The sequence below is a fragment of the Zea mays genome, chromosome 10 (assembly GCF_902167145.1).
Source record: "Zea mays cultivar B73 chromosome 10, Zm-B73-REFERENCE-NAM-5.0, whole genome shotgun sequence".
In the NCBI taxonomy this organism is placed as follows: Eukaryota; Viridiplantae; Streptophyta; class Magnoliopsida; order Poales; family Poaceae; genus Zea; species Zea mays.
In genome coordinates, this window is record NC_050105.1 from 79,811,442 (window position 1) to 79,826,705 (window position 15,264).

Consider the following 15,264-nt stretch of genomic DNA (forward strand, 5'->3'; position numbering starts at 1 on the left):
GAAGGGGGGGACCCCCTCTGCGTCAGAATTTTCCTCGGAAAAGTTTTCTACCAAAACGACTTTCGTGCTTTCCGACTATATCAATAGCAGAACGAGTAAGAGCGCACGAAAGCGGCAAGGCCGACCGAGCCGAGGGACTCGTACGCCTCCGGGATACAGATACCTCACTCGTCACCTTCCGTGAAAAGTAACTCTTACTCGAATAAACGATTTTGCTATTGACGAACAAGTCCGGATACTCGAAACGAGAGGAAAAGAAACGCAGCTTTATAACACGACAACAAAGTGTTTAGGCCTCGACAGCCACGAAAGACACATGCATACTCCAAACAGAATGCTCCGGCAGAATCAGGCATCACCCGGGGGAGGAGCGGCACCCTCGGCTTCATCTCCACCCTCGGCGCCGTCTCCACCCTCGGCGAGATCTGGCCCGACCTCGGACGGCGACACGGGCGAAAGGATCTCCACCTCGAAGGACGACGCCAGCACCGCGCTTGGGCCCGCGACGGCCGCGTCAAGCCTCTGGACCTCGGCTAGGGCAGCCTCATCTTCGTCGGGTAGACAGTACCCCTCGCTGACCCGCTCCAGATCCACGTCGTAGTGGGAAGCGAGCACGGCGAAGGCCCGCCTAACGCCGTGATGCAGCGCCTCGCGGAGTCTGCCGCGCACATGGCCGCCCAAGGCCCGCAGACGGCTCTGGGGGGAGCTACCCGAGGGGACGTCATCGAGGCCAAAGACTTGGCAGAAGGCCGAGATAGCTTCGGACATGGCCACGCGGTCGGCCTCCTTCTGCTCAGCCGCCTGGGCAAGAGCCTTGACGGACTCGCTGAGAGCTGTCTCGAACTCTACAAACAGCCAAACATAATTCTTCAGACGCGAGTTGAAGAATGAAGATGAATCGAAGTCACAAAGCGGCCGAAACATACCTTCAGCTCGGGCACGCTGCTCCGAGGCTGCGGCTTGGGCGGACTGGGCAGACCCGACCACCACGGCCAGGTCCTCCGTAAGGGCTCCGGCCCGAGCAGACACCTCGGCTAGCTGGCCCCCAAGGACCTTGGCTCGGCTTACAGCCTCGGCAGCCTGGTTCCGAGATTGGTCCCGCTCGCCAATGACCTGGCCATGCTCCAGCTGCCGCTGCTGCGCCTCCGCCCGTGCCAACGCCGCCTCTGCCCGCGCCATCGCTGCCTCCACCTCCAGCTCACCATAGAGCAACCAATGGTCCGCCGCCTCAGTGCTTCGTTGGGCAAGGCGTTCGGTAGCCTCGGTAAGCGCGGCCCCCAGGAACCGCAGCGAACCCCAGACACCGGTCTTGTGGCGGATGAACAGCGACTTGGTGGTGCTCAGATCCGCCAGATCCTGAAGAAGGGAAGCAGGGTGTCACAAAGAATGCCCTGGTCACACGAAAGGTATGCCTGAAATCCTCACCTGGAGGACCCTGGGAACGTCCCTGGAAAGGATCTCCATGGTCGACCGAAGCGACCCCATCGCTGCCTCAACATACTCACGGAGCTCATCCCGAGACTGCTCCTCCCGCTCGTCGTCAAGGACGAAGAGGGGTTTCGAGGCGCCACGGGTCCAGAACCGGAGCGCCTGCCCATGCCACTCGTTGGGATCGCGCCATGCGGGGATGAGGTCGCCGCTCCCTAAGACGGGCTGCGGTTCTGCGCACCCCTCCTCCAAGGCGTCGGGACCCCCTGTAGTCGACGCATCGGATACCACCTCGTCTAAGGAGGTGGGCTTCCGATCACCGACCTCGGCAACGACGGCCGCCCCCTCCTTATGGCCGAGACTAGGAAGGTCGGAGACGACCTCGAGCAGCTGCACCTCAGCCATCCTAGCATCAGCGGCGACGGGTGGCTCCACGGGCAAAACAGCAACGGCCTCGGCAGAAGCTGGGGCCAGCACCGGCAACGCATCAGGTGGGCTCAGGGCCGCGACCACGCCAGCAGCCTCCCCCGGCACGATGGCCGCCCCGACGGAGGGGTCGGCCCGGGGGGCATGCCCCATGGTAATTCGCGCCGCCTGGGCCCCTCGCTTGAAGGCGTCTTGTGCGGAGGCCAGCCAACCGGCGCGACGTGGTGTGGCACTGGCTGCAGAAGCCGACACCGTCTTAAGGGCCTTCCTGGGAGCAAGACCGGCCGAACCGTGCCTCCATTTGCTAAGAGGAAAAGGTAAAGCAGGATCAGGACACACGAAGAAGGAGCCAAAATAGAGGTATCCTCAGAAACTTACCCGCTCCAGACCAAGGCCAATCGTGCCTGCGGGGAGGCCCCTCGGGCCTCGGTCCCCGCAGGCGCTGCCGAGGTTCGCCCTGCTGTCGGCTTCGGCGCCGTTCCCACTTCGGGCGCCCGGGGCGCCGAAGGGACGACCAGCCCATGCGCCGTCACGATGGCCCGAGGATCAACCTCCTGTACAGCCGGCACGAGCGACCGCTCTTGGGAGACAGGCAGGTCGGCCCGACTCCCCGGAGTCACCTCAACTACCTCGGCCAAGGGGTCAAGTACCCCCTCAGCCTGCCCCTGCTCTTCGGACCGGGACCCTGATGTCCCGGCCCCAGATACCGACGGCGCTAGCCCACTCGGGGGTTGGCTCGACGACCCCTGGCCCAGCCTCAGATCCGGGATGAGGCCAAGGTGGGCCGCCATGTCGTCGTCCTCGTCATCATCGTCGTCATCAGGCGTCTCCGGCGATGGCTCCCTCGGGAGCCCGTCCCTCTTCTGCCTCCGACGACGTCTCCAAGGCGTCCTGAGCCCGCATCCGCTCACGAGCCCGAGCCTTTTCCGCGTCCTTCTTCTCCTTCTTCTTCTCCACAGCGACCCTCCACGCGGCTCGGTCCACCGCGTCCTCCGGGACCGGTGGTAGGGAAGGCTTGTAAAACCCCAACTCCTGGAGACGAACAGAAATCCCGACTGTGAGAATCAAAGGCAACCTAACACAAGATAGGAGAAGGAGCGGACACTCACCAGAGACACGCACCCACGCTCGGGACGCATCAAGGGGCTGGGTAAGGGCACCGGCGTCCAGCCTCCCTACCGTGCACGCTACTCGCCTCCGGAGGTCATCGACAGAGAGGGAGACCGAGGACATCTGCGAACCCTCCAAGTCGACCCCCGGCATCATCTCCAAAAGCGGCAACCGCCGCTCTGCCAAGGGAAGCACCCTCTGGCGATGGATGGCGGCAACCACCCCCGCGGCGGTGAGCCCCCATCTCGTAACTCCTGCAAGGCCTCCAGAAGGGGCTGGAGTTTCTCCTGTTTCTCGCGCGTGGCCCCATAGCGCCAGTTGCTACCGGCGACAGTCACCACTCGTTGAGAAAACGACGGGAGCCTTCCATCGTCATTCCGGAGGTAAAACCACCGGCGCTGCCACCCCTTGTTCGTAGACACAAGGATGGCGGGGATGTACTGCTGCGCGCGTGCCTGCCTCAACTGGAGGGTGCAGCCACCAGCCTGCACCGCCATGTGGACCTTCTTTTCCCCCGTCGTCAAGGCAAAAAGCTCCGCGGAGAAGAGATGGGTCCACAGATCCCAGTGGGGGTCAATCCCCAAAAAGCCTTCGCAAACCACCGCGAAGATGGCCGCTTGCGCAATGGAGTTAGGGTTGAAGTTGTGCAGCTCCACCCCGTAGTAATGCAGGAGCGCCCGCATGAAACGGCTTGCTGGCACTCCGAACCCCCGCTCATGGAAGGAGACGAAACTCAGCACATACCTCGGTGGCGGGGTCGGCCCCGCTCGGAGGGACCATCCACTCGGGCTGCGAGTCACCGGAGAGGGGACGGAGCAAACCATCAGCGACAAGGGCCTCCAGATCGTCCACCATGACGATGGAGAAAGGCCACGGGTCGCGAGGTGGAACGACGGTCACCCGGTCGGCCATCGCCAAACGAAGGGGGTGGTGGCGGAGCGGACAAGGTGCGCGATTTTCTTTCTCTGGCTATTCCCTTAGGTTGCGGAAACCAAAGCAGGAGGGGAGCAGCAGAGTAAAGAACCACCACCGGTCCCTCTTTCGGGTATATAAAGGCCCGGGCAAGACCCGTTCAACACTTCACCCGAACCCGCTGCAAAATTCAAACTCGAAGGCGAAACGCCCGTTCCTCGAACGACTCGCGCTCGCGCAACTGCTGCCCCGCGAACCACCCGTCCCGTCGCATTAACTTCGCGGTAGGGCAAGCGACACCTTTGGCAGGCGAAGCGGGTGACGTTTCACCTCCGCCATGATGCCCGCGTCAAAAAAAGGCGTGCCACATCGTTTAAATACGTATCCTTTTCTTCTTCCCCTTTCTCTCTCTTGCTACAGGGACCGGGAAAGGGGATATTTCGAAAGGGATCCTTCTCCGCGAAGGAAGCGGGCCCCGAGCCCTCCTACTGATCAGGGGTTCGAAGGCTGGCCCCTCGGAAGGGTTCGATAGCCGCCCCAAAGCACTTGGGCTTCAGGCTCATTACTGATCAGAGGTTCGAAGGCTGGCCCCTCGAAAGGGTTCGACAGCCGCCTCAGAGCACTCGGGCTCCGCGCCCACTACTGATGATGGGTTCGAAGGCTGGCCCCTCGAAGGGTTCGACAGCCGCCCCAGAGCACGCAGAGCGAGGGATGACTCTGGTACGTCCGATACATGGCCGAGGCTCGAGATACGCTCCCGAGGTACCCTAGGACATTTCCGAGACCAGCAGGAGCGATTTTGTAACGGAGTCCCATCAGAGGGAGGCATCGAGCCCTCGGACCCTATCGAACAGTACCGGGTCCGGCAAATCACCAGCAGGTACTTTTGGAGCGCGCCTATGGGCCACTAGCCGACCCTTATCAAACGGGGCACGGGCGTCCACTCGGATCACCCGTTAGCAACTCACTGGAAACACCATGTTCGGCGCCCTCCGAGGGCAACATGGCGCTTTCCCCCCTCCTCCTTGCGGAAAGGCGACGAAGGGGGCATATGATAAAAGCTGAGTCAGTCCTTGATCGTCCTCTCGCTCTGTGCGGAGGCTCGGAGGCTGCTCTCGCAAACCTGGCTCCGGCCAAACCGTTGACAGCGTCAACAAACCAGCCTGAAAACTCAGAACCTGACCATGCACCCGGACCACGATCAGATCGCATGAGGGAACAACCAGACCGACCAAGGCATCACGAAAGGCATTAAGACCTCGGAGAAGTCAAACCACTCCTCCGAGGCCTCGGGGGCTACACCCGGCGGGTGCGCTCGCGCGCACCCACCGGAACAAGATATAACCGAGAAAGGCCGGTCCCCTTGCAAAGAAGTGCGACAAAGCCTCCAAGCGAGTACCAACACTCCCTTTGAGGCTCGGAGGCTACTGTCGGGTACCATAATTAGGGGTACCCCCAACACTCCTAAACTCGGCTGGTAATCACCATCAGAGCAAACTGCAGAAACTGATGGGCGCAATTCAAGTCAAGGCTTCAAGGGACGCGGTCTCGCCTTGCCCGAGCCCAGCCTCAGGCAGGAACTATAGTCCCAGGCGAATTCATGCCTCGCCCGAGGGCCTCCTCAAGCAACGAGCGCACCCTCGACTCGCTCGAAGCCTAGCTCGGGTAAGCTTCGTAGTGAAGCAACCTTGGCCAAATCGCCTCACCACCCGACCGTATCGCAGGCGCATTCAATGCAAGGATCGCCTGGCGCCTTATCCTGACACGCGTGCCTCAGTCAGCAAGGTTGAAGTGACCGCAGTCACTTTGCCCTCCCACTGACTGACCTGACAGGAAAACAACGCCGCTCGCCCCTCTCCGACTGCTGTGCCACCCGCTAGGGTGAGGCTGACAGCAACTGAGTCCAGCCTCAGGCGCCACAGGAAGCTCCGCCTCGCCCGACCTTGGGCCTCGGCTTCAGGAAAAGTCTCCGCCTCGCCCGACCCCAGGGCTCGGCCCTCGCCTCGGCCTCGGAAGGTGGACTCCGCCTCGCCCGACCCTAGGGCTCGGCCTCGACCTCGACCTCGGAAGGTGGTCTCCGCCTCGCCCGACCCCAGGGCCCGGCCTCAACCTCGACCTCGGGCGGAATCGCGTCCTCGCCCGACCCCAGCCTCGGCCTCAGGAGGAGTCTCCGCCTCGCCCGATCTTGGGCTCGGACTGACCGCGCCGCAGGGGGTACATCATTACCCTACCCCTAGCTAGCTCAGGTTTCGGGGGAACAAGACCGGCGTCCCATCCAGGCTCGCCCCGGTAACAAGTAATGATGGCTCCCCGCGTGCGTCCATGACGACAGTGGCTCTCAGCCCCTTACGGAAGCAAGGAGACGTCAGCAAGGTCCCAACAGCCCCGATAGCTGTGCTTCTACAGGGCTCAAATGCTCCTCCAACGGCCACGACACCGCGTACACAGGGCTCTAGCACCTCTCCGACAGCCACGTTGGCATGTACATAGGGCTCTGGCTCCTCTCTGCTAGACACGTTAGTGTATTGCTACACCCCCATTGTACACATGAACCCTCTCCTTGCATCTATAAAAGGAAGGGCCAGGGCCCTCATACGGGAAGGGTGGTCGCGCGGGACTCCCTCTCTCCCTCGCGAACGCTTGTAACCCCTACTGCAAGCGCACCCACTTTGGCGCAGGATAACATGAGCCGAGGTTTACCCCCCTTCGTGTCCTGTCTCGCGCCAACCCATCTGGGCTGGGGCACGCAACGACAATTTTACTCGTCGGTCCAGGGACCCCCCGGGTCGAAACGCCGACAATGATCATAAACCAAACTAATGTATCCATGAATAGATAATTGCAAAAAAAACATAGAGAGAAATAAAAAACAAAGAATTAATATAAAATGGTAGGCAAAACACAAAAAATGTCTCCTTGTAAGCGCTTGAACCTGGGAGCTCGGTCTCATAGTTAGTAGGTCAAACCATTGAGCTATGCACGTGTTTTTGATATATACCCAGCGCTAGTATACTTAAACGCATTAGCCTCCGCATTGCCAAACACATTGGGCGCCAAAAAACATGTTTCGTCGTTGTCACTAAAACAGACGCCGCTCTCATCCTCTATCTCCCCCACTCCTCTTCTTTCTCCCCCACTATTTTTTCCAAACCTAATCACCGCCGCCGGGACACGACCGCTGTCGACGACCTGCCCCCTCGACCAGGTACCTCACCGCCGCCGCTGGGACACATCCACCATCGACGACCTACCCCCTCGACCAGGTACCTCACCGCCGCCCCCTTACCTCTCATTGCGTCGATGAGCTGCGTTGTCGCCGACTTCACTCGCCGCATCCCGCTCTATCTCATTGCCATCCGCATTTCTCTCGCCCCTTCCACCTAACACGCCCCATCCACATTGCTCTCGCAATCCCCTAAACCCTAACCATCGCTGGATTTGGGTCATCGCAGACGACCTTGATGGTGAACAAAAGGAGGCACAGAAGTCAGAAAGGTCCAACCCCTAAACCCTAACCATCGCTAGATTTAGTTTAATTATTCATTTGTTGTTCTCAGAGATATTGTAAATTGATTTATGTAATCATTGTGCACTGATACAGTTGTGTTTGGTTCCTTACATTGTGTTATATGCAGTCACATCCATGTTTTAGTAGAGAACTTATGTTTCTAGTACTGGTAGAAAGAGATGAGAATTTCTCCACTTTTTTTGTTCATCAGCTTGTGTAAATCTACATCGCCTAATCAATGTACTAGCTAGTACTTTGAACATTGTTTAAGCCTGCATAAAGATTTCCACAACCAAACAGGCGAAGTACACTGTAGAAGCCTAGATACAGGCTAATGCAAGCCACCAAAGAGTCCCATAATGCCTTTTTCCTTTACTTAGAAGCCAACAATTACGTAGATCAGGGAAAAAACAACAGTTATAGTGTAACCACAATTATGAAATTGCACAATCATAAGCAAGCTTCATTATGACTGAATCTACACATCTTATCTATTTGCTTTTAGTAAAATCCTTCCCTGCAAATAGTAGTACCTCTTAGCTTTTAGTAAAATCCTTTACATTATCTAATACGCACAGTATGCTTGTTCTTATCTATCTTGCAAGTAGTTCAACATGAGCGAACTTCTTATGAGAGAAGACTGGATAAACAAGTGGAGGAGAATATAAAGAAGATGCAAGATTTGGGTCTGAACAAATATACTTCTGTTCTAAATAATTCTGTATCACCATCTGCATCAACAAAGGGGAAAAATGCAGCAAATAAGATAAATAATAGTTCAGATTCGGATTCATATGTCTCTTTCTATCTCCTTGACGATGATGATCAAGGAGATACTGATGATGACACTGAATCTTATGAGCAGCCAAAACCCCTGGCAATGAAGGTGCTCCTTCTATCTTCAAAGTAGTGGATGCCAAATAGTTGCATTGCATTTCAATGTTTTTAATCTGGTGTTTAATATATGCTCATGCTTTTAGATTCATCTTCTTTATTTCATACCTCTTAATTAATATATGGTCTTGCTTTTAAATGCACATGACTATTTTTTTGTGGACAGTATCCTAGAAGAGGTAGAAACACAACCCTTGCTTCAAAGAAGAAGATAGACCCCAACATGGCTCTAGGAATTAGGTTCAACAAGAGAGTGAGGGCAGGTCCACAACCAGAGGAGCAATCTTCAAAAAGGCTTCACTCTACAGAGACAGATGGCCACAATGTACAGGAACCAACAGATGGTAATGATGACATACCAAACAACCTTACTACACCTGGACTTGCTGATCATTTCAGCAGAGCTGCAGAGGAAGCCATGGCATCTGCTGCTCATGACAGTACAGGTGATGCTGAAGGCAACAGCCGTACTACACCTGGACTTGCTGATCATTTCAGCAGAGCTGAAGAGGAAGACATGGCATCTGCTACTCATGACAGTACAGGTGATGCTCAAGGCAATGTAGCTAGAGATGAAGAAACGGAAGGCAAGTTCTAGTATTTTCAGTCAAATATGGCATCTCTTTTGCTGATTTGCATGAAACAAAACAATTTCATTATTCAATAAATGCGAATTATATTTTGTAGCTCCTACACAGCGAGCACCAAGGAGACCCAGGGCAGCAACTAAGGGAAAACAACTGGACAGGATGACTAAAGTTATGCAAAGGAGACTGCCCATAGCTGTTGAGGAAGGCAAAAAAGGCCACATGAACATGTTCAAGCTGCCAAGTTTGCATCAGAGGCTGGCATCATTATTCGGGAAACCATGCCTATCCTAACTCGTTGGAAAGATTACAAGGACAACCAGAAATACTACAACAGCTTTGTGTCACAGCTAAATGTAAGTGAATTACTGATTCTATGGTTCACTTGTATACTACTTAACCTGAATTGACTAACTATGGAATTGTCATATGCATAGGGGCGCTTGTTCGTTAACACTAAGGACAAGGCAACAAAGGAAGCTTGCACCAATATGCTACGCTCTGCGGTAAAAAACCAGTGTTATCGGCTCAAGCAGAAATACTTCAATGGTGTACCTGCAAATGAGATTAGGACAACTTCTCCTGTATCTTACATGACTGATGAACAGTGGAGGGCATTAGTTGCAAAGTGGTCTGATCCAAAGAACATGGTATGGGTATCTTGTCATATATTGTTCTTTCACTATAAGTTTGCAAAGGATCTTCACATATTGAACCTATGATCTAATCTGACATGTTCATTCTCTTGTAGGAAACAAGTGAAAAGAACAAGAAGAACCGCAGTCAAGTCAAGTTTCATCAGGCTACGAGTTCTCGCTGCTATGTGGCACACTTACATGCATATGTAAGTAAATATTACCTTGTACTACTACCTGCACTTTTGCACTCAACAACTTCTATTGCATTTGATCTGAGCAAACTTCGCTGTGATTGTTTTTCCACGAAACAGAAGCAGAAGAGAAACCGAGAAGAACCCAGCTTAGATCAGACTGAAGAACTAGATGCGGTGGACGCCTTCAAGACCTGCCATACCAGCTCCAAACGTGGCCTGAGTGAACCGGCAAGAGAAGCACTTGTAAGTTCATTTGTTTGCTTTATTTAGTGTAATTTTTATGAGATCATATGAGGGAGGCTGGCTGTGGGTCGATGGAACGAAGGGGAGTGAGATCGCCTGTCCCATCCCAGGGGAGTTCAGATTTTTTGACTTCGTATAATTTGTTCATGCCAAGAGCTTAGGGAGGCTACAATTTGTGAAAATGCAATTTCATCCAGTAGTGAATCGATCTGCCATCAAATTATTACCTCCATTTGTCTGCTAGATAAAGTTGTCCTTGGCTTTGGCCATCAAATTATTACCTCCATTTGTCTGCCATCAATGTATAGCTTTTAGAGTCTTTGTTAAGCAAATCTTCTTACAAAACCTATGGTTCTCTGGAACAGTCTTTAGCATACAGAGTTTTTATGAAGGTTGTTTGATAGACAAAGCTATCAGTGACCCTGTTATTGCTTCTTTGTAAATGCAGAGTATGCCAACTTTTGTGAAGACTCAAGAGAATAAAAGTCAGTCATCAAAAAGCAACCCACTACTTAGCCATTCCCTTCTAGTATAAGCACATAAATATTCTTCGTAGCTTGGAGTAAAAATGTTGGTTTGCTAATCACTAAAACAGATAACTAATTAAAGCCCTTCTTCTCCCATTTTCCCTTATGCTTCCATTTTACTCAAAACAATCTGTGCTGTTGTTCAAGGGAGTACTGTTTCTAATCTAATGGAGGCATGTTTGTAGATCGCCCAGCATTAATGTATCTGCACTTTTCAATAGAAATCATTTGGTTCTATTTTTCACTGTTGATTCCTGAAATATAATAAATAGTCTTGGTTTCTTACTTTTTGTCCTCGAACCTTCTTATTGTTTATACGACAAACCAGGTGCTTATGGTGTGGTTACATTGCCATTCTCAGAGTCTAAAGAAAGCGCTGAGGAGATTGGGACAGCGCCCGATAGGGCGCTATCTTTGTCTTGTCTGCTATAATTTGTCATCACTAGATGTCACATCTTATCAGTTTTTAATTTTCAGAAACTATATATTTCAGTAACTGTTTTCACATTATTGTCAGCGACAAATCTGCTATAATTTGTCATCTCTACATGCCTCAAATTATTGCAATAACTAACAATTGGCATCTTGCTGTTGCTCATTAGCATTAACATGTAACTGTTTCTGTCCATGATATTTCAGTCTCATATGGAGGCTTTGAGGGCTGAACCTGTTGCTGAAGGTGAGATGCCAGCATCCAGTGTGCACCTTGTGTCCAAGGTGCTGTCTCAGAGCAGCTCACACCAATTCCTGAAGAGCGTCGGCATCAAAACATCGGCATCCTCCAAGGCATCATCATCAAATCAAAGTGAGCTTCGGGAACAACTTGCAGCTGAAGCGACGGCTGCTGTTCAAGGTGAACTCGACCAGCTCAGGAAGAAATGTGAAGAAGCTGAGGAACAGCAGGCGATGACATAAAGGGAGTTGGAGGAGTACAAGAAGATAACAGAGAAGAACAACAAGGAGATGGAGGAGACCAATGTGCTCATCTAGAAGCTCTTGTCCTTGCATGGTAACTCTTCTTCGACATGAGGGCTGCTAGTCAGAGCTGCTGTTTTTGGCCTATTCTTTGACATGAGGGTACCCAAAAACTCTAGTTGCTCGTGGGTGTCAACTTTTTATTATATGCTGTTATGTTTGTGCAAACTCAACTGAAATATGAAGTCAAGTGGTGATGCTGTGAACTGAGTTTTGTGTTGTCCACTTAGTTTGTATGCTCACTGGAATACTAGTTGTATTCATCTACGGAATATGGAATTGTGTGCTCATTCCTCTGTTTTAGTATCTTTTGCAATTTCCAATAAAATTATTCTCTGCACATCTGTGACCAAACTGGTGGTATATAATAAAACATATGCCACGTCGGCGCTGACATCAGCTGCCACGGTACTAGCCACGTCAGCGTTGACGTCAGCTGCCACGTCAGCGCTGACGTCAGCTGCCACGTCACTAGCCACGTCAGCGCTGACGTCATACGCCATCGGGACCTTCCAAATGGCTGTTAATGACCAAACCACGACTCTATCTATGACAATATCGTACCGCCACAGAAACCAAACGACGTTAACAACGCCGTCAGGTTGCTCGGGCAGACGGCAAATTATGACGGAAACGTGCCTTCCTATATGGCCAAACCTGATCGTCATAGAATGAATTCACTTCCATGACAACGCGTATTTCGTCACAGAATGTATACACATCGATGACGAAAATGGTTAGTCCGTCACAACACAACAAATGTGACGCGACCCCTATGACCAAATCGAACTCGTCACAAATTCGTCACAAATCTTTATCTGTGACGATATATACAGATTCCGTGACGCAATACGAACGTCATCGATGATAAGATCTCTACTAGTGTAGTCATGTAGATCAGAACGCAGCGAAATACCAGTCTTTGTCTCTAAAATAAATCTACACTTCAAGAACAACTTATGCCCAAGATAAGTATAGAAGTGCAAATCAAATCAACCAAAATAGAGAGACAGCGAACAACACAGAGCAGAGCACACAGGAGACACAAGGATTTATCCCGTGGTTCAGCTAAGCCTGAAATGCTTGCCTACCTCCACGTTGTGGTGTCTCAACGGACAAGGGTTGCACTCAACCCCTCTCAAGTGATCCAAAGATCAAACTTGAGTGCCACGGTCTTCCTTATATGAAGTTCAATCTCCTCGCAAAGACCTCCACAGTTGGAGTCTTTTGCACCCGTACAAATGAATGGGAGTATCAACTCCAAATTAGCACTAAGAGGGAGAGGAGAGAAACACAACACAAACGCTCAAGAACACCACACAAGAACACAACACAAACGCGCTTCGAAGAATCGACACAAAAACTCGTAGATTTGGCGCTTGGATTGCATCAAGATGTCTCACAGATGCGTAGAAATGTTGCGGCGGCTCTTGGGGATGTTTAGATCTGAGTTTCATGCGTCCCAAGGCCAAGGGCGCCTCCTTTATATAGCTCCAATCACTAGAGAGAAATTAGGGACATAATCTAGAAACAAATCTGCACAAAATCGGTTGAGTCGGGTCAAAAATCGGCTGAACCGACATCCACCTGAGAGGAACCCCGCTGAAGTCCCGGCTTAGCAATAAGGTGGACCAGGACAAAAACTGACTGAGCCGGGTCAAAAACCGACTAAGCCGATATCCACTAGAAAGGATCCTGGTCAAGTCAGCCTAGATCCCGGCTGAACTAGGATTTGAATCCCGACTGAACCAGCCTAAATCCCGGCTGAAGCAGTGTAACACCCTGAATTTGGGGGTATAATTTTTCTTTTCTAATATTCACCAAATTCAGGTGTTACTCTCTCCTTTACCACTTTTCTTCCTTTTTTCTTTTCTAAAATAATGGAGAGTTAATTTATTATATAATGGGTATATATATAAGTTGTTAGCGTAGTAAGATAAAATCTTAGAGGAACATTGATTGTTGCATTCATGCCGATGCATAATGTTTATGAGTGCAAAATGTTATCGTAACAGATTAAAATATCTCGATGATGTTCCCAAGAGTTTTTGGAATATTTGGAACGTTTCTTCGAGTATTAAATATGAATTTTAGTTTTTCTAATATTAATTAAATACCTAAAATTTAGTATTTGCGAAAACTATAAAATTCTGGAAAAAACTCGATAATATATGTATATATATATATATTTTTCTCTCGTCGAGCCCGTTCTAGATCCCATGTCCTTTCCGTGGGATCGTTAGAACGTCTCTTCTCGCAAACGTTGTGCTGCTCGCGTCTACCCTCGTCATGCTCGCAACCGCCTCTCTCACTCGGTCGCGACACAATTGATGACGAATTTGGCAACCACCTCCTGCGTTTTCTTCTATATACCCACCCCACCATCGCATAACTCCTCGCCTCCCTCTCCAGATCTAGATCGCGCAGAAGCAGACGTCCCTGCACATGGCGGTTTTTAGGTGAGTCCTCTCCTCCCTCCCTCCCCACGCGTTCCCATCCCCTCCCCTCTATGCTCGGCCGACCAGCGGCCATGGTGCCTGCACGGCGGCCTGGCGTGGTCGACCAGCCCCCCCTCGCCGATCTTGGTCCTACGGCTCACCCCCCTGCTCACCCCCATGCCTCGATGAAATCCCCTAGCCCAGGCGCGCCCCTGGCTACCTTCTCCAACGGCGCGACCGCTCGTTCCCTTCCGTGAGCCAACCATCGCTGGACGTCGGTCTTCTTCCTCGGCGAGCAGCCTTCTCTGCCCCTGCCGAACAGTTCCTCTCCTCCCGGCGAAGCCCCTCGCGTGTGCCTCCCCATCCCTCATGGCCATGGATGCCCTCCCCTGCAGCGCAGCTGCAGGCCCCTGCACACCGCGTGGATAGCCGGCGGTGCCGAGCCCCTGCGTTTCTGCTCCGGCGAGCCCGCCTGGGTCGGCTCGGCAGTAGCCAGTTCACCCCTGCTCCCTGTCCCTGTGCGCGGCCGGTGGCCTGCTGTCGTCGCGGCCCGCAGCGCACAGCGTGCCCGGCGCCCTGGCGTGCAGGCCCCACGCGCTTGGCCCCAGCCTCGCCCCCGCCCCAGCCCCATGGTCGCTCCTCACGGCCTACGAGCTCGCCCCTGGCCACAGGCAGCAGGGCGCCCGCGCATAGCCCAAGCAGCCCTTGCTGACCGTCCCCTCCAGCGCGTGGTGCTCCTGCCAGCCGGCGGGCGTAGCAAGCCCCCGTCCCTCCGAGCGTGAAGATCAGGCCGAACTAGCCCCGGCAGTCCCCATGGCAACCTATGTTCCTGTGTTCGTGGGCATATGCAGAGAGGAGGAATAAATGCCACGCTCGATCCCACCTCTTTCCAATTCTCCGTGGCTAAGTTTTGTGTGGCCTAGTGTGTGACTTGTTTGCAACCAATAGGAATCCGCCACATCACTTTAAATCCGTGAATCGCTAATTACATGTTAGCTCTTGCGTTATAAATATGTTTTGTTTTGTTCCGGTTGCGTTAGAATTGTAACGACGTTGCCCACAACTTTTAGTTGATTAATTAATTGTTGGTTTGTTCGAGGGTTATTAAAATAACAATTTGATTAGAACGAGTCTATAATTTTAACTTGTGCTTTTATAAATATAAATGTTAATTAGCTTGATTATTACTAGCTTAAATACTTTTCATTAATTATTTGTTTGTTGTTCGCGTGATTTGCGCGTCATCGTGCTGTTCGCGCGTGTAGTCGCGTTGGCTCGCGCGTATCGTGCGCTATCACGCGTGTTGGTTCGCATGTCGTCCGCGCGCTGTTTCGCACAGTATCGCGTGTCGTCGTGCGTCATTCGCGTGAGTCGCGCGTTGTTC